This window comes from Heterocephalus glaber, unplaced genomic scaffold (assembly GCF_053883595.1).
Source record: "Heterocephalus glaber isolate CG9 unplaced genomic scaffold, H.glaber_assembly_v1.0 deba00001504, whole genome shotgun sequence".
NCBI lineage: Eukaryota > Metazoa > Chordata > Mammalia > Rodentia > Bathyergidae > Heterocephalus > Heterocephalus glaber.
The window spans coordinates 28,147,005-28,171,666 of NW_028258324.1; the positions used below are offsets into that span (position 1 = coordinate 28,147,005).

The 24,662-nt window shown below is 36.6% G+C and overlaps 1 protein-coding gene and 1 long non-coding RNA gene across 15 annotated transcripts in view; both read left to right on the forward strand.

The window, feature by feature from the left end:
- Med12l (mediator complex subunit 12L) overlaps nucleotides 1–24,662 on the forward strand; it is a 314,799-nt gene that overhangs the window by 148,770 nt on the left and 141,367 nt on the right. The window lies entirely within an intron of this gene.
- Nucleotides 4,593–24,638, forward strand: LOC147825289 (uncharacterized). The gene is made up of 3 exons (XR_015440882.1): nucleotides 4,593–17,035; nucleotides 18,729–18,823; nucleotides 24,618–24,638. It is a non-coding gene; the product is annotated as an uncharacterized LOC147825289 (long non-coding RNA).

Below are 24,662 nucleotides of genomic sequence, written 5' to 3' on the forward strand. Positions count from 1 at the left end.
GCTTTTGTACATAGGGAGGGGCTAAGGGGGCAATGGGATAAAATTTAAAAAATTAAATGTTTTATCTCATCGAGCAAAAAAGTCTCTTGTCACAGATTTAATCTTTTAAAATACATTAATCATATGATTGTTTAATAAATTGGAGGCCTTACAGCCAGTTAACTGAGGGGATGCAGGAGGAAGATGGTGAGTCCCACTTTTTTTAATAAAATTGCTTTTTAGCTATTTCTACTAATGTATGATACATACGAGGATTTAAATATTGACTGTAACTTTTGGCATACAGCAGTTCCTAAGTTGTCATCATTACTTGGTTCTGGCAGGTACAACAATTTCTGGAAAAAACAACCAGTACCAAAGGGATTGTTTTGGCTTGAATGGGTAGCAAGTTTAGTGGCCATTGGCAATGGCAAGTTTTAGCTTGCATACTGAGCACTGGGACAAAATTTTTGTGTCAAAATGCATCAAGTACCAAACTTGATGAAATTTAAAGCAGTCAAGTACCAAGATAGGACTGTATTTCAAAAGAAAGAGACTTTAGATAATGAGAATCTGGTAGACTGTAGAAAGACCCCACAGTATTTAAATGTTACGCAGCCATCAGTAATGGCTCTGCATTTCTTGCTGGAGGAATTTATGTTGCCTTGTGCCTCCAGCGGACACCTGTGTCCTAGTCAGGCCCTTTTGTGCATCCTTTCAGTCTTTCCTCCTGACTTTCAAGCCATCTGCTGGAGCAGGCCCTGACACGATACCTTTGCCAATCTTTGGCTAGAATTTTATCCAGGACAAATAAAGCAAAACAATTACAGCAAACTTGTCCACTTCCATGGAGAGCCAGATTCAGGGTTAGATCAAACTCTTGATTGTTTGCTGCACTGGGTTTATACTACATTGGGCTAAATTTGGGTATATGCCCCAGCTCTGCTTCTTTGGAGCCAGGGGACTTTGGGCTGGGCTGGTTATGTAATCTACTCATTCATAGTTCTACCTATTTGAAATTGTTAGAATATTCACATGAAATAATGTATATTTTCTTTTTTTGGTACCGGGGATTGAACTCGGGACCTGTGCTTGTGAGCCAGGCGGTGGAACCACTGAGCTAAATCCCCAGCCCTTAATGTATATTTTCTTACTGTAGTGCCCAGCTGAAGTAAATGATCCTTTAATGGTAGGGGCTCTCAATAATATGATGAAGCAATTGTGACAGTTTTCTTGAAAGTTTCATTGCTGTTATTTAGACAAAACATGTGGTCCTAAAGTACCCTTCATTACCAGAAATCACTGCCAGTCTCTTGTCCTCCAGGACAACACTAGTGGCATTATTTAACAATGCTTAGATGAATCTTTTTTCTAAGGTCTGGGGATGCTGAATAGTAAAGACAACAAACATCAGTGTAAGAAGGACATAAGCCATATGAGCAGAGCATTTTGTTAGTGATTTGTTAGTTCAGCAGATGGTTTCTTGTCCATTCTAGTTGTTTTTTTTTTTTTTTTGTGGGAAATTACAGTTTTTCTTTTTAAATTGGCCATAGAAGAAAATAATGTTTGAATTTGCTAAATAACCCCAACCCATTTGCCATTTGTCAAATCAAACATCAGTTGTTGAATGCACGTATGAAATATGTGTGGTTTTTCAGGAGTTAGAATGTATTAGAGGCATATAGATGGAAAAGCAAGCAAACAAAATCTGCTTTTGAAACAGAAAATGTCTTTTAAAAGGAAAAAATTGTACACATTTTCTGTCTGTTTTCTCAGAACCATTTGGAATGGTTTCTAAGAGACCTTGCCTGCAAGGCATCTGTATGTAGTTTCTTTCTCTGAAGCGTTTATGCTTCAACTTCAAATGAATCCACACTTTATGACAGTTGGCCTGTTAGAGTTAACTTAAATATTTACAGGATCTTGCCACTGTATATTAATCTTCTAGTTAGTTGAAACATTTGTTGGCCTGCTGTTTTAGAGATCTAAGAAGATTTATGTTTGCATAGATAAAAACATGATCTCCAGAATAGATTTTATTACTTAGAAAACTGGCTCAGTAACATATTAGCTGTGTGTTTCTAGGCATATTACTTAACCTTTCTGTGCCTCAGAAGCCTTATCTTTGGGACAGTCTGTGTAAAAATGAGGATAATAGCTTGTTGTAAGGGTAAGCAATATTGTGAGTGCCTGGCTCCTAGAAAAGCAGAATAAATATTGCCTGTCATGGGTATTATTTCTCACATGGAGAACTCAGAAAAAACCCAACAGCCTTGAAGAACTCATATAGTCTGGGGTGTCTTGCCATTTCTAGAAGATAATAATTGAAGAAAACATGGTTATTAAATGGAGTTTAGTGTTTATGGGCCTGAATTTTATAAGCGTTTTCCTCAGGCCTATGTTAGACTGTCTTCTGTTCAAGTGTCTTCTGGGCCATTTTGCTTAGATGAGATTCACAAAGATTTTTATATTTTAGGTTTCTCATATTTTTCCTCTGCTATAGCATTGGATTGCTCATTAATATGTGTTACTGCTTTCTCTACTTCTTCTGCTTTCTTTTAGGCATTTTATATCTAGACAACATGAGAATCAATTTGTTTAGGCTTGAAGTTCAAGTTTTCTAGCATGAAGCTCTGTTTGCTTTTCCTACTTAGTGAAGATGCAGACACAGTATATGTTCCATTACCATCTGTAGGTGCTTTGGGGCCCTGAGGCCTTTACAGGCAAACTTCTTAGACTCATTTTCATTCAGACACACAAAACTATGAGGTAGATCCGAAAGATCTGAAAGCAAGATAAGAACTAGCTCAGTGGCATAATTACTCCAGATCCTCACACAATTGTAATTTTCAGTATAATTTTTTCAGTTCTTTTCACTTTGATTAATTCTTTTAGTTGGCTTATTGGCAAGAAAAGAATTTTCAGTATGTTCTAATATGGGCACTGTATATAAACCAGCTGGAGAAAATTTTCTGTTTTCTTGAGGGATAGAAGAAGAGAATGATTGGTTCATGAAATGTAGTTTGGGCCTGCTCTTGGTTAAGTCTAGGGCCCCTTGTGCTGCAGAAGAATGAAAATTTTCACTTTTTTGGCTGTTTTTTGAGTGAGTGGTCAATCTTCAAAGCTGTGGTTATATCCTGAGGGACATGGGAGTTTGTTTCTACTTTTGATCTAGCCCCAGAAATGGTTGTCTGCGCCCTTTTTAGAGTTCTTTAGGGACAGATCTATGTCTGTTACAAGGTAGAGAAGGTGGAGAAGAAGCTTTGGAGTTGGGTGTGTCTACCCTTCTGACCCTCTCCAGGCCTCCTTTCTGTCACCTGTGCACCGGTGCTGATAATATCACCTCACTGTCAGGTTACTATGTGAATTAGATGAAGTAGTGCACATGAATACACATCATTCATGGCACAAAGAATAGATAATTAATATTAGTACCATTTTCTTTGATTTTTCCAAATGAAAGTAATAATTCAATTGTGTTCTGTTCTTTCTGCCCTCTTTGTAGACATTTCTTAGAAACAGACTCTTAACTCTGGACCATCCCCTCTGTGCTGTAGTGGCATTATTGTATCAAGGTTGTGCAAATAGTTTGCATACTATTTGCAAACTAATAGTTTGGATACTCAACACTGCATCAGTGGTTAGGTTTGGGATTCTTTGGGGTAAAAGATGGACAGACAGAGTGGTTGGATAGTAAGGATGGAATGATATTGAAATGTTCTGTTTTTTACTTATGTGCTCAGGGACTCAGCTGCTTTCCTCAATCTTTTTTGATTTTTTTTTTTGAGACAGGGTCTTGCTATATATTCTAGACTGGCCTTGAACTCACTACTTAGCCCAGGATAGCCTTGAACTCTTCCCTCAGCCTCAGGAGTGCTGGGATTACCACCATGGTGATAATGGAAATTAAAACTAAAGCAATAATATGAATCTACAGACAAAAGCTTTAATCGGAAAGTAAGAGAAAAAGGTAAGAGGTTTTAGATTAAGGAGCTGATAAAGATCAAGCCACTTCCTCAGTTAAGGAGACTAAGAGAATATAGGGAAAAAATCTCCAGCTTGAGTAGCTGGAGAGGCACACTCATGAAGAGTACCATGCTAGCCCATTAGTGAAGAAAAGGGAATAGTTTTATAGGAGGCTGACCACCATGCCCAGCCCTCATTTTTAATGAGTGAATTGGATTAAAAAATTATCTGCAATTCTTTGTTCCTTAAAACCCCCTACCCCCAGTTCCTGTAGTATCTTTCTAAAATGTATATTTAGGCACTCTGGTTCTAGCAATGTGTTATAAAATTTCACGTGTGTGTATATTTTGAGTAGTGAAACTTTTTTTCTCCTTTAAGTGAAGTTTTAAACAGAACTCATGTGGATAAAGTAGAAGTGTACCTTTAGTGGAGAAGAGCATGCAGGGAGGATCAGTCTTGCCTTGTTGCCTCAGCCATACGCCAGTGACCCACTAAGGTTAAGAAATATAGTTTGAAATTGTTTTGTTCTAGAAAACCATTTTACTAGAAAAAGCCAGTCCCACAAGTCACAACCATGGGTAGATTTTTTTTCTTTTTTTACTAATTCAAACATAATGAATTGAGATTTTAGAAGTTGAGGATATTAGGTAAACCAGATACTGTTGGATATTGGGTGTATTAAAATATGCAGAATTCAGTGAAATAGATAATTCAAGGCTAGGTTTCATTTCTGGCTTTGGAAGCTTTCACGACCATCCCTGGTCTGTGCTGTTTGAGTGACCAAGAGGTAGCGATTTTCCTCTTTACCCTATTCTCCTCAATCCTTTCCTGCAGTGTGAGATAGTTCTTGGGTCAGATGTCTTGGTAGGCTGGAGTATTGAATACTAAGAAAACCCCCAGGGATTCGGGATTGTCTAGTAACTGCATTGAGTGTTATACTTTTGCACCTATCCTGCATCTTCCTTTTGTGACTTAGTTGGAGTATGTGATTTACTACTCATGTTCTTCAGTCATTTCTGAGATGAAACGCAGAGAGAGAGCTTTTGGGCACCACTGTGTGTCTCACCTGCAGATACACATGGGGCTGGAGAGGCAGGCGGTTAATGTACCCAATAAATAGTTAATGTAGCCGCTACATTTTTTGACTTTTCTTTGAATTATAGTGCTTCAGTGTTAATTTTTTTTTGTGATGAAGATGTTCACCTAAATGATATTTATGTGTGTGTCTTACACATAGGTACAGTGTATATATTTATTATTGACATAATCAGAGACCACTGTAGAGAAAGAGGGCAGACAAACTGGGCTTTTAACCTTTACTCATTAAAATCATGGTAGTGTTTTCTAAGATAGGCAGGGACCTAAAAGTAGATTTTGCTAAAATATACTTTGGCTTACAGATGCCTGACAGGTAATTAAAAGTAGACTTCATTCATTTTGTAAAGTGCTAGATCACATCCTTCTCAGCTCTACATATGGCATGTTAGTCATTTAGGGATTTTTGTCTAGAAGTTGAGAAACAAGTTTTATTAGCCCTAAATTTTACTAGTATATCTCATCACCCTTCAAGACTGAGAACACCTATACTTAGAAGTCTCCATTGTTCTAAACCTATGGTTACCTTGGATTTCAAGAAAGTGTCACATGACTGAGACCATCCCAAGTCATGAGAACTCATCCCATGGGAACTAAATTACTCTCAAGTCATGAGGTTTCCTTTGGAGCTAAAAACCAGGACTAAGATAATGAAAATTGGGACCCCAGTCCTCTACAGCCTCCTATAAAATTGTTCCCTTTTCTTCACTAAGGGACTAGCATGCTCCTCTTCATGAGTGTGCCCCTCTTGCTATTCTTAGTTTCCTTAGCTGAGGAGCTAGCTTGATCTTTGTCATCTCCTTAAGTTAAAGTCCCTTACCATTTTCTCTTTATTTTCAGTTTAAAGCTTTTGTCTGTAGATTCATACTGTTGGTTTAGTTTTAATTTCCATTATCACTAAAGCAAGGATTTGCACTAGCTGGTAACATCAGTATTAAATAAAATACATTTATATACCAGAATAATAAAAAATTTGATAAATAGCATACTTAATGTACACTTGAAGAAAAAGAAACATTTCTTCATACAGGGACTGAAAGGTTCTCCTAAGACTGGGTTCTACAAGTTTTCTCTCTAAGTTGTTTCATTCATTATCCTGCTGTTGGGATGTAACTGCAGGGCCCTGGAAACAGTACTCTCCGAGAGGTACCTCAGTATGTCCCTGGCTTTCCTTTAGGAGTAGACAGTCCTTTTGAACCCAGTTGTACTTTAAACCTTTAGGATTTGAGGAGAAACTTTCTGATCTGAGGTACATGGTCCAGGAAATACTTTCAAAAACATTCTTTCACTAAAGTCTGAACCAGAACAGCCTTGGATAGGGTGAGTTTGCGGTTTATTATTCAAGCTGAGACTCTTTTTCAAGTGATTATAATCACCCTGGCACAGCAAGAGAAACCTGGGTTCCTTCTGGGCAAACCAGGGCATGTGTTTACCCTAACATAGGAAGACTTTGGAGAGTCAGAATAGAACTTTTGAGTACTTAGAGTATTTTGATAGCCCAGTGCTTCACTGATGCCTTAAAAGGAGCCTCAAGTCAGGTAGATTCTGCCTTCTCCCTCTGTGTAGTTATTGAGTTTACTGCTGTGGTATAGGATTGGCATATACTGTAAGACTATTTATTGAACATCTGTGATCTATTAATACTCTGTGTGTTTTTTTGTACCAGGGATCAAACTCGGGTCCTTGAGCTTGCGCAGCAGGCGGCAAAACCACTGAGCTAAATCCCGAGCCGTCTCTGTGTTTGTTTTTATGAGAATTCTTTCATCTGCCCTGACTTACAGCTCTTGCTCTAATGCATTCTTTCTCTGGTTTATTTTAATTCTTATTTGTTGACTGTATCTGTCCCTTCTGTTATCCCTGTATTTTTAAAAATTTTGGAAACAAATTTATTTTTTATGTGGTAAATATTTTTGTAATTTGATATATAAATAGGATTTGTAAGCCCTGTAAAAGGGGGAGTCACTTTCTGTTTTTTGGTCAAGCACAGAATTTAGCTCACTGCTGGGGATGGAGTGGTCCTTACTATATTGATGAATGGAACTAGGGAGATCATGGTGGGGTGGCCAAGCATTGACGTTTGGAAGTGTAGAAAGGGGCTACCATGTCATTTTATGTAGCCTAATGAAATGGATTGCATGGGGCACTCTCTTTTAAGAATTGATACGACCCACCAACATAATCTTTCATTTTCTTCTTTACCTAGCTCCACTAGTATTTTTTAAATCAGTTTTTAATGGCTTTTTCTATAAGCACAGCCCTATATAGTGCAGCTTTGTTCTTTGTTGACCATTATTCTTAGATGTATAGGCTTTAAGAGTTTAGTCTTAAAAAAGTAATAACCCCTTATTCTTATAAATAATGGTAATGATTTTTCTCTTTTCAAAATGCCACTCCTACTCTAACTATACTAACTGTATTAACTATACTAACTTACTCAAAGCTAAGACATCTATAGCCAAGCCAATATTCCCTTTTATACAGAGGGTATCTTGACTCTCCTGCTGGTCTTCCAGTTTCTATGTCCTCAGGCTGTGTACTCTTGAGCCATGGGTGTATCTGGTCCCTTTGATTCTGTGTTCAGGGCACGTATGAGCCCTATGTGTCCAATGACATAAGCTTTGATTATTTTGGGAGGGTCATCCTGACTTTTAGAGCCATGTTTTATGCATTTAATTTGAAACATGATGGGAATGGAATTTTCCAAGAAACATCACATACTCTTTCTGAAAGTAACTATAAATATGAGTGATATTACACTTAATCTTAGCCAAAAGACGAAGTAATTATATGAGAGTTACTAAGAAGGGGTTTGCATATATGAATGATGGAGAAACAAAGGATAGTGAGGAGCAGAGGTAGTAGTGATGGTGGAAGTATATTGATGGCAACTCTTTTAATATCAAAATTAGTTTTTAATCTAATTTGTTATCAGAATTTTACAAATGTGTGACAAATTGAATTAAACTGATAGTCAGACGAAGGCTACTTTGAATTATGAACAGTAAGGGGGTACGGTGATGAGGGGCCAGAAAAATATAAACATTCTTTTTGTAAAATAGCAAGGAATTCATGAACCCTGAATTAAGTACCCTGACATAAACTAAGCATTTTATTTTTCAGAACACATCATATTAGAATTATCAGATTCTAAGTCAAACGAGTGATTGTTCTCTTTTGGGAATTTGTTGTTATTCATCTCCAGTAGTTTGAATAGCACCGAATCATAGTTTGCCTTCCCTATAGCCCCTGTATTTTGTTAGAGGAGTTTGCCTACTCAGATAGCTGCATACTGAGACATTGATGCTGTGCCCAGTAGTGAAGATAAGCATGGACCTGGTGGTGACCCTGGCATGTGGCTGGCAGCAGTGGGCACCTGCTTGCCCAGCCATAGACTTGACATGGTGTAGCCATTTGGAGGTCTCCCATGCCAGGTAGTGTGAAGGGAATTTGGTGAATCCTACTTTATTTAAAAATTTCCTTTAATTTACTAAGGAATGCACAATGTAGAAAAATTTGATACATTGAGAGAGAAAGTTTTGTCACTTGGTGACTTTGACACTAGGAGTTTGTACTTCCTAGTTGTGCACTAAGAAAATAACAGTAATAATAACACCTAAGATTTAACAGTATATGTATACTACTGTAAATAATATACTTCCAGATGTTATTTTAAATTTTTTGCTTATATAAAATTATTAAAACCTGATAGCTAATGCGTGAGGTAGTTGCTGTTATTGTCTCCCCAGTTAAGCAGTGAGGTTGCAGCATGATGAAGCTAAGTTTCTTGCCTGAGGTCACACAACTGGTAAGGATTTGAGTTGAGGCAGGGTGGCACCATAGTTTTCTCTCCCTTAAACATGTGCCCTCTTCTGGTCCTCTAGGATGCAAAGAAATCACTGCAGTGAATGAGTTTTTAGTGGTGGCAGTGAGGAAACTTTGGAAAGTGCAGTGTGGGTAATGAATGAGAATTAAGACATTTCTGCATGGGTGCAGAAGTGGGTGCAGAGCGGGATCTACTCAGGATAGCATCAAAGCTCTGCTTTTAGGGCTGCCCAGTACCCTTTAGTGGTTTAGTTTATCAGCCTCACCTAAACTTGTCACTTGTCCCTTTGCTATTAGCACGTGAAGCTGTTAAAAAAGAAAGCCTACTAATTGGAGCCACCCAAACTTGCCTTAAAATTATAAGCATCTGTTTCACTTTAAACTGTGTATTACATTTCCTGTGCTGAACTTTTATAAACATCTCAATCCAGAAGGAAATATATAGGGCCAGGTATTTAGCTCAGAAGGAAATATATAAATGTGATGTTCACAATTTACTACCCTAGCAAGAGCTGAAAAAATTATCATCAGTCACTGGCCTTTAAATAGCATTTGTTTGTAAAGTTACTTAGTACTTTGATCTTGAGTATAATACCAAATTGAGTCATATCAACTTTCCAAAAAGCTTTGCATGTTTCATCGTTAATTTAATTTTCTTTACAGCTATTTCCCAGAACACTAAGTGGAAATTTTAAGATTTTCTTCAGTGATATTTGAAAGCATCCAAGAGCAAATTGATTTAATATATGCAGTGAGTAAGGACTCATCTCTAAGGGATTAACATAATATAGAGGTTAAGAACATAGGCTACAAGTTTGGAAATCATGGATCAAACATTACCTCCCTAATTGTCAGCTAGAGTTGTTGTAAGAAATCCACAAGTAAATACAAAGTAGGGTAGATGTGAGTACAACAATAAAGTGAGACAAGTCTTTATTAATAGTTATTGAATACAGAAAGACATATAGCTGTAGAGGGAAGTTGGACATTTCTTGTTAATCTCCTTACCCCATTAACATTAGGTCTTGGTGACTTTTCCAGGTCAGTTTTTAAAGCTCTGTTTTTTTCTTTTGAACAGTTGCATGCCATTCACCTGAAGAAAGGATTCATGATATAACCATTACCCTATTGTGTTTGGGTTTTTTCATTTTTCTTTATTGTTGTAAACATCTCTGTATTTGTATTTCCTTGCTCCCTCATTTCCCTCAGAACTTTGAAGTCTGTGTTTTGAGCTTAGTCTTCAGCATCGCTGCTGCAATTGATCTCCTGAAGTAGTGGGCATCAAGAAGAGTTCGTGTTCACTTAGCATAAAATTAAGTAATTATTGGATGAACTTTTCTATAATGTAAATTGAAGAACTGGATTGTTATCACAGAGCAGTAGGAGTGTATTTTGTCAGATAAGGAAGATAAAACTGCCTACGAGCTTTTATTAAAATGTCTTATGTCCTGACTCAGAAATTCAAATGGAAACTTATTAGTTGGTTGATGATTGTATAAAGTGCAGTTCTCTAAGATAACCGTAGGCCATTATGGAGAACTTTCTCATTTGCATTTAATGAGATATCTTAGCCCTAGAGTTGTTCTTCCTCAGATTACAATTTAATTTGTGTCTTAAAACACTCCCCTCAGTCATAGTCATTGCTGGGAAACAGGAGTCTCCTAACTCTTCAACTCACTCCCTTCTCCAGCCAGTTGCAAGGGGGATCTCTTTAAGTATACAGGCTGGCTCTTACTACTCCGTGTTCAAATCTTCCCAGTGTGTGGGGAGAGGATGTCTCATCACATTTAGAATAAAATCCAGATTTTGAACCCTGCCAGTATGGCCCAATGCGACCACCTGGCCCTGCCTAGTTCTCTGACTGGACTAGTTTCTTTACCTCACCCTTCTGTTGATGCCACATTGGCTGCCTTGCTCCTCTTCTTCCAAGATGTCTCCCATCTTGGAAACTTTCCTGCCTCTTTGTCTTCCTCATTTGCCAGGTCTCTGTCCTTTTCTTTCAGCTTCATAGTGGTCTCTTGTGATCATCTCATATACCAGGCAATATCTGTTATGTCCTATCTCTGGCCTTCTAGGTTGTTCTTCAGTCCAAAACTACACATTATGCTGTTAGTTATTTGTTTACTCTGTGCCCTTCACCAGAATCATAAGCCTCACAACATTGGGAACTATGCCTCCATGCACTGCTGTATCACCAGCTCCTGGAGTAGCGCCTGGCACAGTAGAAGTTCTCAGCACCCATTCAACCTGTGAAGGGCTAAAAGAAGACCTACTAGTAGAATATAATGTATGATGCTGTGCTTTAATCTGAATATTTATCACAGAAGCCAAAGGTAGATCTTCTATTTAAAGATAAAGAGATCACAAACTAAGTCTTTCATTTAATTTTTCCTGGCACAGGCTTGGAATTTCTGAGAAATTTTCAGAAAGCAGAAGTTCCATAGAGTGATTTCTCATCTTTGAGTATCATCTTCTCTTTTACTCTTGTATTCATATCTTAGATCGTGAAAGCCCTTTTGAGTGTTAGTTCCCATCTTGTCAAATGTCTACTTATAGGTCCCTTCTCTCCACCCCTCTCCCCCTTCAAATCAGTAGTGACAGTTTGACACCATGTATATTCAGGGTTCCTCCTTAGGGAAGTAAAAAATACACAGAGGGCTCATCCTAAGAACACCCCTCTACAGGGGAGCATAACAGAGGATGAGGGAATCATCATCACAGTCTCATCAGGAGCACTTTCATCCAGCATATCTTACATAAGGGTGACAAAATGTTGAAACATTTCTAAATTAGAAGGGTCTTAGCCCTTTGTAGGTAATCATGGAAAGGCTTAGGACCATGTCTTATGGTCTTGAGAACTGAAGGAGTCAGGCAAAGGCAGAGTACTCTATTCTCAGTGAGAACAAGGAGGCTTTGATTGTTGTCTGCATCTTGAACTCAGCTGCAGGAAGTCCTGAGCTACCTATCTGCTTAAGTTCTCCTCGGCAGTGGGTATAGGTGTCTTAGCTTTGGAGCTATCTGACTTCCCTTCTTTCGGTACCTTTTTTCTCCTTAGTGTTTCTGTGGTGGAACATTACTATGGAAACTTTATGCTAATGAATGTTTCTTGCACCATAAGTTTGGAAAAGGCTCTGCTAAATAATTACATTTCCTTTTGTGGCCTCCATTTCTGGGCATTTAGAATCTTCTGGGCATTTAAAATGAGAACGTGAAGACTGGAGGTATAGCTCAGTGGTAAAGCATATGCTTAGCATGCACAAGACTCTTGAGTTTGACTCCAAGACCCCCTTTCTCCTCCAAACACAGAGAACATTAGTCTATCATAATCAAAACATGAACAGATTTGTGAAACTTTTTTAGCCTTATCACTGAATGTCTCTCAAAATCTCAAGCAAAAGAAACCTTTAGGTTCATATTTATAGTACCAACCAGTAGCAAGCAATTTGTTGTTGAGTGAATGAACTTAACATTAAACATAGGTTGCCTAGACTATAGACATTATTAAAATTATATTTGCACAAAAGCACTTGTATAATAGTACTGTCTTCAAGTTGCATCTGTGACTTTCATATTAGCATTAGCTGTATTAGTTAGTGCTATTATTTTATTGAATATTTTCCAGCATCTTGAAGATCTTAAGTAAATTGAGGTAATTAGTGTGCAAGTGGTATGAACAGATTGGTAGAAAGGAGATTGGACCATAAGAGAAAGGCTGTGGGACTTGGTGGCTTGGCACATGAAGAAATAAGGCACATGTGTAGGGGCAGTTGGCAGCCTGGTGAGGAGAAAGATGAAGGTCATAACAAAAAAGTGATGGTAGAGATATTCTGTGAAGGGCAAGCTCCTTTCCTCTAGGAAGAAAGTTGTATACCCTAATCTCAGCATATCATAGGATTCTATAACTTTTCTAATCCCCTTCTTCTCCTGTGGTCAGTCCAGTCTCTCTTGGGGTGCCTTTAATGTAATTAAAAATGGATTTTATGGGAAGCTTAGATTTGCTTTGTAGATAATGTTGGTGAATTAGTTCTATGCTCTGAAGCACAAGAGAACTTTTCCTAATTTAATATTATATGGGTAGCATTCTTTGGTGCATTTCTTGCATGGTAGTGTTTCTTACATTCTTTAAATGGAAAGTCTGTCACTTGGAATATTAACTATAAACACTCCATGCAGTATTTATGGCTTAAGATAACATTTTTAAATAGATTTTTTTTTCTTTTATCTTTTTGACCTTCAGCTATGGGGAGCATTATATATTACACATTTAGAAAAGCACAAAAATAATGGGGAGCTATTAAGGAGATGGTGGTAATTGAAATACATGATGAGAAAAGCAATTTAAGTCCATAACTTAACCAGATTAAAGTATCTAGTCACAAAACTTATATTTCTTTAGGAAAGAAACAACAGTAGGTTTTTATCACATTTTCTCATCTTTTCTTCTTAAATTCTAAGCGACTGTTGTTGGTTGTCGTTAAGAAATGTTAACTTGTGGATCTGGGTAGGTCTTAAAAACAGAGTGCGTGCAAAGCACTAATGACCATGTAGGTCCTTATCGAGTTACAGTTTTCTCATGGCACTTTTCCAATTGCATTGCCAAAATTTAAGCTTTAAGGTAGAGTAATAAAAAATGAACCTTACTAAACAAGCCTCAGTAATATCAAGCAAGCAAGCTGTCAAAATAAGAGGTTTTCAGAATAGTTTTTTCATTTCTTTGTATGTATGCTCTATTCTAGTTAATTCATTAATTTCTCTCTTTTGAATCTTGTGTGTTCTTAGTAAAATCTCAAATACATAGCTTGAAATATTATATTTTTGGAAGTGCCATGGGTAATAATCTTTATTTGAATAGCGAGAATAATTCTCTTTATGCTTTGGGATGACATGTTTTCAAGAAGAAATTCTAGTTAAACATTTTCAAAAGTCATCTAAATCGTATAAGATAGCACCAATATTTTAAGCCATAGAAAATATGTCTCCGGAGAGTAATATTTTTAAACATTTATTACTCATTTTCAAGTTTTCTTCAGAGGTGCTTTCAACAGAGCTGTGATTCACTGACTGTTTTATGGAGCTTAATTCATTAAGAGGATTCAGTCTACACTAATGATGTGGTAATTGTTCTAATGAATATACTCAAAGAAGAAAATATTGTGAGCAAGCAGTTTCCATTTTTATGTGCTGGGTTAAACTGTTACTTGTACAGAAATAGAAACTTTGGATTTTCTCTGCCCCGATCAAGGGCTCGTTTTAGGACAGGACCATAACATCAGTCCTAGATTGCTCCATTTGGTCTTGTTCATGACTGCAATCACTAGGTTTTCTTTCCAGGATGTTACTGAGGCTAAGCATGGGCCCTTCAAGAAGGTTCAAGATACCTTTGTTTAATCCGTGGGCCACTTGTAAATGAATCATGAATCAGGAATATTTATAAAGCACTTGTTCTCTACATAGAATTATCAAAAGTTATTCAAGTTGTGTCTTACGCCTAATGTAAAACTAAAACTATAAACCTTCTAGAGGAAAACAGAGTATCTTCCCAATCTTGAGTAGGTAATGATTTCTTAGATTACAAACTATATTAAATATAAAAGAAAAATTAATAAGTTGAACCTTATCAAAATTCAAAACTTCCAGTTTTCATTAGACACCATTAAAGTTTGGGAGGAAATATTTATAGTACATATCTCTGTTAGAGTTTTCAGACTATTTAAAGTACTTTCATTACAGAGTTCTCAGACAATAAAAGACAAAACAGCTAAAGAAAAAGCCAGAGGACATGAACAAATAATTCATAAAAGATGCTTGACCAAGAAGCACCTGAAAAGACCATCAGTATCTTTAATCTGGGGCAATGCAAATTAAAATGACAATGATAAATTACATGCAGTAGAATGATTCCTCCCTTAATCCCCCCCTACAACCTCACAATATGAAGAGTTGACAAGGAAATAGAATAACTGATACTGTAATATGTTTTTGGTGGGAATACAAAATAGTAATTCTACTTTGGAAAAGTTTGGTAGCTTCTCATCAAGTTAAACAGATAGCTACCTTTTGACTTAGTAATTTTACTCGTAGGTGTTTACCCAAGAGAAATGAAAGCATGTATCTATAAAAGACTTTGACTAGAATATTCATAACAAATTTATTCTTAATAGTTCAAAATTAGGAATGACCCAACTGCTCATTAGTGGGTTAAAATGGGCAAACAAATTGTGATATATAGAGTAAAATACTACTCAGAGCCCAACAGGGATGATTAGTGCCGAAAATATGGATAGATCTGAATATAGTACGTTGAATGAAAAACGTCAGACACAAATGAATATGTACTGTGTGATTCAGTTAACTGTAGTTTAATTACTGGTCAGACTAAGATTTAGTGATAGAAATTAGGAATATAGATGATGTGACTAGAAAAGAGTACTGGGGAATTTTTGCCTTAATTTCAGTGCTGATTACATGTTGTCAGACCCATTGAATTGTGTATCTGAACTGTTTTCTATTTAATTATATGTAGTTTATTTAAATTAAGTGGGAACAAGGTCTCAGGCATAGTACTTGCCCTTGCAGCAAGGATATGGAGGAGATATTGAGGAGATTGTAATTTTGAGTAAATATTGTAGGAGTTTGAAAGATGGCAGAGACTATAGGGGCTGCACACCACTAGAGCTCTCAGAAGAAGGTTTGTGTTGTGTTTTGAAGGTATGGAGAGTTAAGTGTCATTAGAGATTGGAGAGAAAATATTCCAAGTAAGGTCAAGCTCTCAGGTCATCCAGATAAAAATAAGACATGTTTTGGGATCAGGAAATGTATAAATTGAAGTTGTTTTTCTACTCAATGTATCATTCTCAGGGATTATATATAGTGTGATTAAGATATACAGGGAATCCATAAATTAAAAAATTATAGCTAGGATTTAGCTCAGTGATTCTGCTGTCTGCCTCCTTGTAGGTGCAAGGACTCGAGTTCGATCCCTGGTACCACACACACACACACACACAAAAACAAAATTAAAAAAATGTTAGTAAAAGACACATCATCAACAATTCCCATCAAAATACTTCGCCTTGCTTCAAACATGCTTCTCCTATCATTCTTGCCACTCTTTGAAACAGTTCTGGAAGTCCTCTTTCATGACTGTCTTATCACAATGTATGATTAAAAAAAATAAAACAGTGAATGCTGTTGCCAAGTACAACAAGCCAATGGAAGGGCAGGCTTATAAAAACATTACAGTGTGTCCTCATCCACCTTATTCACTGGATCTGGCACCATGCAACTTCTGGCTGTTCCCCAAGGTCATAAATACCTTGGAAGGTAAACATTTTGAATTGATTCAGGACACGGAGGCAGCCCTGAAAGCATACCTAAGGACTTTCAGAAATGCTTTGGAAAGTGGCAAGAATGAGGGGATAAATGAGAGAGGGAAGAATTTTTTTTTTTTTATTTGGAACCAGGGATTGAACTCGGGTCCTTGCACTTGCACAGCAGGCGGCAAAACCACTGAGGTAAATCCCTGGCCCCAGGAAGAGTATCTTGAGGGGAATTAATGGCAACAGGTCATGTACTAAAATGAGTTTAAATTTTAATATTTCATTTTTTGATCATGCCTTGTATACCATTGTATTGTCTGTTACATACATATAGTCTTCCTCTTTCAACACTTTGCTTTTCCTTTTTCTGAACCTCTATTTTTATTTTTTGTTTTTATTTTTTTGTCTGAGCTCCTATTTTATGTCATAGTGTAGCATTTAATTTTTCCCACATTATATTCTATATTTAAAGTGTGTATTTTCTCAGGAAGTGCTTCTTGGGAGGAGGTAATTTGTCCTCCACTGTCCCTAGGAAAATGTATGTCCATAAACCAAATGCTAGTTGAGTAAGATTCTTTTTATGAAGGCTTGATGTGCAGGAGGGGACATCTATTGGAGTGTGGATTTACTGTATTAAGTATATGTTGTAAACTTCTTTGTGGGAGTGGGTAGTGTAGAAGTGTTAATGGCCTTTTTCTCCCCCAAGTCGTGGGGATTGAACCCAGGGCTTCACACTGAGCTATATCCCAAAACCCTTCTCCTCTTTTTTACCGTTAGAGTCTCCCTAATTTACCCAGGCTAGGCTTGAACTTGTGAATCTCCTGCTTCAGCCTTCCAGAGTTCTGGGATTAAAGGTATGTGCCTCCATGCCTAGCAGTGGCTGTAATTTTTGACTGTTGCCTTTGTACTAGGCATATTACAATTCTCACAATGATTCATCTAGACAGATGTTTTTATTCTGTTTTTACAGATGAGTAAACTGAGCAGGCAAAGGTTAAGGAACAAGCTGGAATTTGAACTTATCTCTTTGATTTCCATTGGTTGCTCAAGATGATAATGGTGCTGATGACAGTAAACATTGATTGTATTCTTATGTTCTGCCAATCACTGTTCTAGGCAATTTATAGATATTAATTTACTTAATCTCTATGATAACTTGGAGAAGAAAATGAGACTTAGTCGTTATGTTACATTCTCAAGTTTTTATCATCCTAGTAGTCAATATTTGAAATCAGTGAATCTGAAATGTGAAGATTCTTGTTATTATTCTATTCTGTCCCTTGGTTTTGTATATACAAGGACTGGCTGCTTCTTTTAGAGAGAGGAGGGCAGTCCCTTTTCCTTAATTGGCATGAGTGGCTCTAGATACAATCTGCAGGCTGTAGCAGATTGTTATCAGCATATGATTAGTTTATTTTTTGACTTTCCTTATTTCCTTCTGTCCATAAGATATTTGTGAGAAACTTCACTGTGTTACTGGATTAAGAAAATCTATTTTTTTTTTTGAAGGACTTTAAAGTCTAGCTAGGTCTAGGCCTGAGATTTTTATTCATATAGTTTCTAGAGTATTTTAAGATTTTTCATGCTACTTGAAAATTGAGAAGTGACTTGACTGGCACTATGTTTGTGGCTTAAGAATAAAAATCAGTACACACTGCAAAACAGTCATGATTAGGTAGTAAATGTACATTGTGTATTTTAAGGTAAAATAATGTATTTGAGGGAATATTTATTCTTTTTTAAATATGATTGCTACTTAATCTGTTTTTGTTTAACTAGCCCAAGGTTTTAGTTAATCAGCCTGCAGTAGCACCTGTTATGAGAACAGCTGCTGTGTCTAAGCTTCTCATAAATTTAGTGGTAACACAGCTGATTTTAGTTATTATTATTTTTTTTATCTTAGACCCAATACTTTTACTTCCTTTTTCACTTCTAAAAAGGTGGTGTTTGTAGGTGTATTTGTATTGGGAAAAGAGACAATGAAATAATACAAAACATAGGTAAGCACTTTCAGGAGAGAGGGAACCTATAATACTGAGGCTCAATTTCTAGGATATTTAACTGAATTAAGTGTTATTTTCTGTATTTTATTTTTGTCATCATTATACACAGGGTTATCACCTCCTAGTAGGGTTAGGTTAGGGGTTTGGGACAAGCCAGTAAATGTTGGTTGACTTCTGATAAGGGTTGAATCTCTATAAAGAAAATAAAAATATCTAATATTTATAAAATATTAAAAATATATAACATAAATATATGATGTTTATAAAATATATAATATCTAATATTATAAAATGCCCAAAGATTGACCACATAGCTGAATAACTATCAATTCCAAGGGGAGAAAGAGTAATGATGTTAAGGTTTGGCTATTTGCCTATTAGAATGTAAGCTGTAAAAGATCAGGGTTGTTGTCTCAGGTAGGGTGTCCCTAGCATCTAGAATCAAAGCTGCCATATGATGAGGAGTCAGTGTTTGTTGAACGAATTAATGACTGAAATAGCCCTACAGTGAGAAAGGGATTCCATCCATCTTTTTTTTTAACAGGATGGATATGTTCCTTCCATGAAGCTTCTTTTGAGATCTCTTTCCCAGGTTTGACCTTAGGGCTGGACTCCCTGGGAAAATCTCATCAGAAACAGGTGAGTCCTCTCCAGCTAGGTGTCTTTCCCAGTATAAGAAAAGTTGGCCACATTTCATGTCCACTTGGTGCAAATCATTCTTAGAGTCCAGTTTCTCTGAGTGATGATAAAAATAAGTGTGCTGTGATCCTGGAAAATTGAGGATCAGATTCTTTTTCCAGGCAGTTAATCCAAAGTGTATGGCACTCTTTGGGCCAGGGCTCAAAAGCCATATTGCTGATCATTTTCTGTTTTCTTTGATATCTTAACTTCAACATCAGATGCTCTATAATTGGGCAGAAAACCATCACCCTTCTCTGGCAATTTTCTTTTCTGAAAGATGAAGGGTCAGAACATGATGTGTAAGACCTTTGATGCTTTTCAGAATCAGCAGATGGGAGACTTAAGTGAAGAATAAAAGGCCAGCAATTTAATTTAGGCTGAGTAAAGACAGAGATTTCAAAATAATCTAGAATCTTTCAGATCCAAAAGCACACAACCAATATTTCATTTGGATGTTAGAATGGGTGGTAAACTTGATTTTCCTGTGAATTAATATGGCCTAGTGATTGCTATAAAATAAGATTAATACATTTTTACTACATTTATCCTTTTCTAAGATGTTAGCTGGGAACAGAAAACTTCCTTTAAGGGGAAGTTAGAGATTTAGTAAGTAAAATTTTAAAGATGTGATTGAGGAAACTTGAGCCTTCATTGCTATGCAGGAAGCTGGGAATGTAAACTAGATTTATTCTGCGTAGGTTGGTGGTGGGTCCTTTTTGTAAAGATAGGATACCTGTACTGAGGTTGATTTCTCTAGCTGTGCTGCCCGGATTATTATCAGGCCATGGATCTTTTAGCATTCACAAGGGCCCATGGATATAGTACCAGAATGTGGCAGCAGACTTGAAGCTAGTTTGAAATCCTAGTCAATAGATCTGACCAATAAAACCTCTTTGTAGCATCCAGTGTAGACTCTAAGGTTGACCATGTAATTTATTTTCCAACCAGGAAGCTTCTAAAATAAAAAGAGAGCACTACATACAATTCTGCCCTGACACTAGGTGAAAACTGGAACTGTCCAAGATGTAGGGTCATTGTCCAGTGGAGCTCAAAATTGAATATGCCACAAAATCACCAGGATGGTTTGTTAAAACGTAGATTGCTGAGCTCCACCCCCAGAGTTGCTGATTTAGTAGGTCTTGGGTCAAGAATTTGCATGTTTACCAAGTTCACTAATAAAGTGAAGCATACATTTTGAGAACTATACCTAAATACACTTGACACTCTTTGACTAGTGATACAGTTTTTAGTTGAAGGAAACTCTTACTGTCCATCTTCATCCTAGATAGCCTTCTAAAAGTAAAGAAGATGGCAGAATGTTCTTGTGTTGGTGTCATCCACGGCTCTGGACTATTCTGTTCTTGGTAATCTAAAGACTGCTCATACTGAGAGATTGAGACAGCTCACTTGTTATTGATCTTTCAGGAAAATGCCGGTGGCAAATGCAGTAAACCTGACTTGGGTTCTCAGAGTAGAGCTTTGGGCTTGGTGAAGCCTCAAGACCTAAATTCACTCTAGAAGCATTTGTTGAGTGACAATTTTTGAGGGAGGACAGTATTCCTCTTCTATTCTACATTTGATTTCCCAAGTATCTTAGGTCTGTAAGGAAGTGTCTAGATCTTTTTTCTTCCCTTTTTCTCCCTCCTTTCTGGTAAAAAAAATAATGTAAAGGTTAATTACATTATAATTAATGTAAAGGTTAATTACATTATAATTAGTGTAATTATGAGCAATAATAATGGCACTTTTGCTTTTTAAACATTCATTATTTTACTTACTAATTAATTAGCTTAGATTGCATAAGAAACTTGTGGATAATTTTATTAGAAGGCAAATATAAATGTGAGAGTCACATGGAGGTAAGTGGTTCTCAAAGCCTGGACCTCAAATGATTGACAGCAACATCAGCAGCAGATTGGTTAGAAGTGCAAACAAAAACATTTTTTTTTCTTTGGTTTTTTGAGACAGGGTCTTGCTACATAGTTCAGGCTGGGCTTGAACTCACTATGTGGCCCAGGTTGGCCCTTAAACTCACGACAGTTCTTCTACATCAGATTCCTGAGCGCTGGGATTACAGGTGTGCATCATCATGCCCAGCGGAAGTGCAAAGTTTTAAGATCCAAACTTAACTGAATCAAAACTGAGGGGTAGAGCCCAGGGATATGATTTCTGACAAACCCTCCAAGTGATTCTCACAGGGCCTAAAATTTGAAAGATACAATTGTAGCTAAATAGTTGTATAATTGTTTTGATCTACATAGGTATTGGAATCTCTGAATTACGTCTTCCAGGGATTTGCTATGTAATTCATGTCCATTTGCCTTGAGGAAGTTAGTCTTATAGTAGTATGAAAAACAATGATGGCAGTTCTCATTTACTGAATGCTTCTGATATTATTTTGTTAATAACTTTACTAATGTTATCTGATTTAATCCTTACAGCACTATTTTATAGATCAGGATATAGGTGCAAGGTTTAGGGAGCTTGGTAGACTGTCTCTTAGAGGTATAGTTACTTAATATTTTGTTGCTTAGTTTAACTGTTTAGCTTTGCTAAAATCTTTTTTTTCCCCTCAGTTGTCCTTAGTCCCTTCTCCACTCCTGAATCCCTCCTCTTTGTTGTATTCTGTTTTAAAATGTCATCAATGATTATAATCTTATGTTTTTACTGAGACTTTTGCCCAAAGTATGTGCACATAGTACTAAAATAAATATTTTGATAGCCTAGGAATTTTTAATACTATTTTAAAAGTATGTTGTTATTGGGGGTGGAAGTGATTGAAGAGAATTGAAGGGATCTAAAAGTGCAGTGATAGGTGACTGGTAGCTAGCGACAAAGGGCAGGGAGCAAGTGTAGTTAGGGCAAGGCTGTGCTGGCAGATATGTTGTGGGCACAAGGAATGGAGAACAAGTGTCCTTGAGTGGTCAGAGAATTTAGGCTTCTGGTGTGTTCAGCTTTGTTCAGGAAAGTCACACCCTCAGTACCTGCTTTCTCGAGTGTGCAGAGCCCACTATAATAGTTCAGATTCAGTCTGAAGTTTACGTTCCCCACATTCTATTCACTTCTCCTTTCTGGATCTTTACAGTCTGATTACTTTGGTACTTTTCATTTCTTCTTTACTAAGGTTTAATAGATATGACATTATAGTTCATGTGTATTCACCAGTGTGTAATTGTGTGTGCTCAGTCCTATGTGCATGCATATATTTATTTATAATTTTTATGAGTTTTATTTTACATGTTTACAAATCCTAAAATGAGTTATTTTGACATAGTAAATTTTCTATTTTTAAACTTTTCTAATATTTTTATTACTAATACTGATTTTCAGATTTTTTTTTTTTTGGTATCGGGGATCAAACTTGTGTCCTTGCACTTGCAAGGCAGGCAGTGGAACCACTGAGCTAAATACCCGGCCCTGATTTTCAGATTTGTATGTGTTGAAAAGATGAATGTACAAACTATGATTTATTTTTTTCCAGTGTGATCTTTGATTCACTTTCTCCATAAAATGAATTTTTCTTAAAAATATATACACTGTGGATTTCATGGTTTCACTTGAATATGCTCACATTGTAGTCTGTGCTATTATTTCCCCATTGTTTATAGTATTTTAAGTAATTTAGCTGATAGACCATAGGCAGCATATCAACTTCAGTTTTTACTATACACAGGGGAGGTGTTTTTGTGTCTTATAATTCTTTTTAAGGGAAGTAAGCATCTTATTAGGTGCTAGTAGGGCTTTTTCATTAATGACAAAGATAAAAGCTTATACCTATATAAATAAATGTATAAAAGATGCAATAATATCGGTACACACAAGCAATTACAAACAAAATCATTCATACTGTTTTACAGGTAATCTTTAATAATTAATTTTGTAGTTTCAAGAAGCAGTTTGAGTATACATTTACAAACTTTTGACATGTTTGTCCTGCATGAATAACTTTTAAACATTTTCTTTGCTGTCTGTTCATTAAGATATTTTTGACAGTCCCAATTGAGAATCCTAAGTAATCATTAGTGACAGTATTTCAGGTTTGAATCCCAAAATGAGTTTGAACAAATCTGTTAACATACCAACCAAATCATAGTTCTCAAATAAAAAATAATTTACTGAAAAAAACGTGAATTGGAATCACTCAATGTTACCCAGCATTGTTGTTGCCCATCTCAAAACTCTTTTCCATTCATATATACACTCAAGTTATTTCCCAGAGCAGCTATCTCCTTACCTGCTTCTAGCCTTTCTCTGCAACTCAGACAGCACTCATTTCAGCATATGTCTCATGGTAGGCTCTGTAGTAAGACATACATATGGAGTTCTTGCTCATCTTTAGGAACAGATGAAAATCAGGAACTTGACAGAAACCACGAGATAATGAGTTGGCTGTAACTCTGCTGCTCAGAACTTGCTGAAGGGTGGGAAGTTGAAACGAGGAAGACAGAGATAGTTTGATCTGTGTGGGTGTCAGGCTGGCCTCTGCACTAGTTCCTTTCCTTCAGTAATGCAAAAAACAGCCTGGCTTGTCTTTTATTTTTTTAATTTTTAATTTTCTACTATTTTTTCCTGCATATGCACATCATCTGGTGAATGAACAGCCAGACAATCACTTACATAGGTTTTCTTTTCTAAACTTTGCTATTGTCACATTCAACATGTAGGAGATGGAGAGGAAGACATGGTCGTCTCTGAAATGCCCTCCATAGAGGAGACTGTCCACAGCTACACAGTGCAGCATGTCAAGATGGGTGGGAATTGGAGCTACCTGGAAATATAGAATTAATATTTAAGTGAGGAAATATTTTTACACCAGTGACCACATCTGTTAGTTAAGAGTTGTTGCTAATTTGGTTCTTTCCATATTAATTTTTTCAAATTTGAACAGTACTGACAAATTGATCATGAGTAGGACATCAGATGAATTCCTCACATGGTAATATTGTGCTAAATTTGTGCTGTTTATGTTACCATCCTGAAAGTCTTCCTATCTTTGGTTTATTTCAGTTTCTGCAATATAATTTGTAATGTGTTCTTTTCACCGAATAAATTATAGTCCCCCTTGGTACCAAAGTGGGATGATACCAGGAACCTCCCCAGACATCAAAATTCACAGATGCCCAAGTGCCTTATATATAGGGGAGTAGATTTACATACAACCTACACAAATCCTCATGTATATTTGAAAACATCTTTAGATTACTTGTAGTACCTAATGCAGTGTAATGCTATGTAAGTATTGTTAGTTTATTGTTTAGAGAATAATGATAACAAAATGTGTACATGTTCAGTACAGATGTGATTACTTTATTGAATGTTTTTGATCCATGGTTGTTTGAATCTTTGGATGTAGAGTCCAGAGATAAAGCCCTTTTTAAGCCTTCTACATACCAGAGACCCATGCAGCAGATCCTGATCTCCTGCTCAGTGCTACCGTGCAAGATGAGAAGAAAGATACAGAGATAGAATTAAAGAGACAGTTACAGGGAGCTAGGAGGTCCAGTGGTTGAGCAGACAGAGGCATGAGCAAGCAAAGACTCTGAACAACCAGAGCTGTCGATATTTTTTGGTGACATCATAGTTAAGATTGAGGTAAGTGGTTACATGAAGGTACTGTGTAGTTGCTGTGGATACATTGTGGATGCAGGCAAGGCTTGTAAAGGAAGAGACAAAGCATTCTTGAATTAGGAACAGAACGAACAAAATATATGTCATGGTTAATAATGGTTAATAATTAACCTTGTCTTTTTAGGAAAGAAAGTTTTAACTCTGGGAACGGAATTTGGGTGTGAGTCAC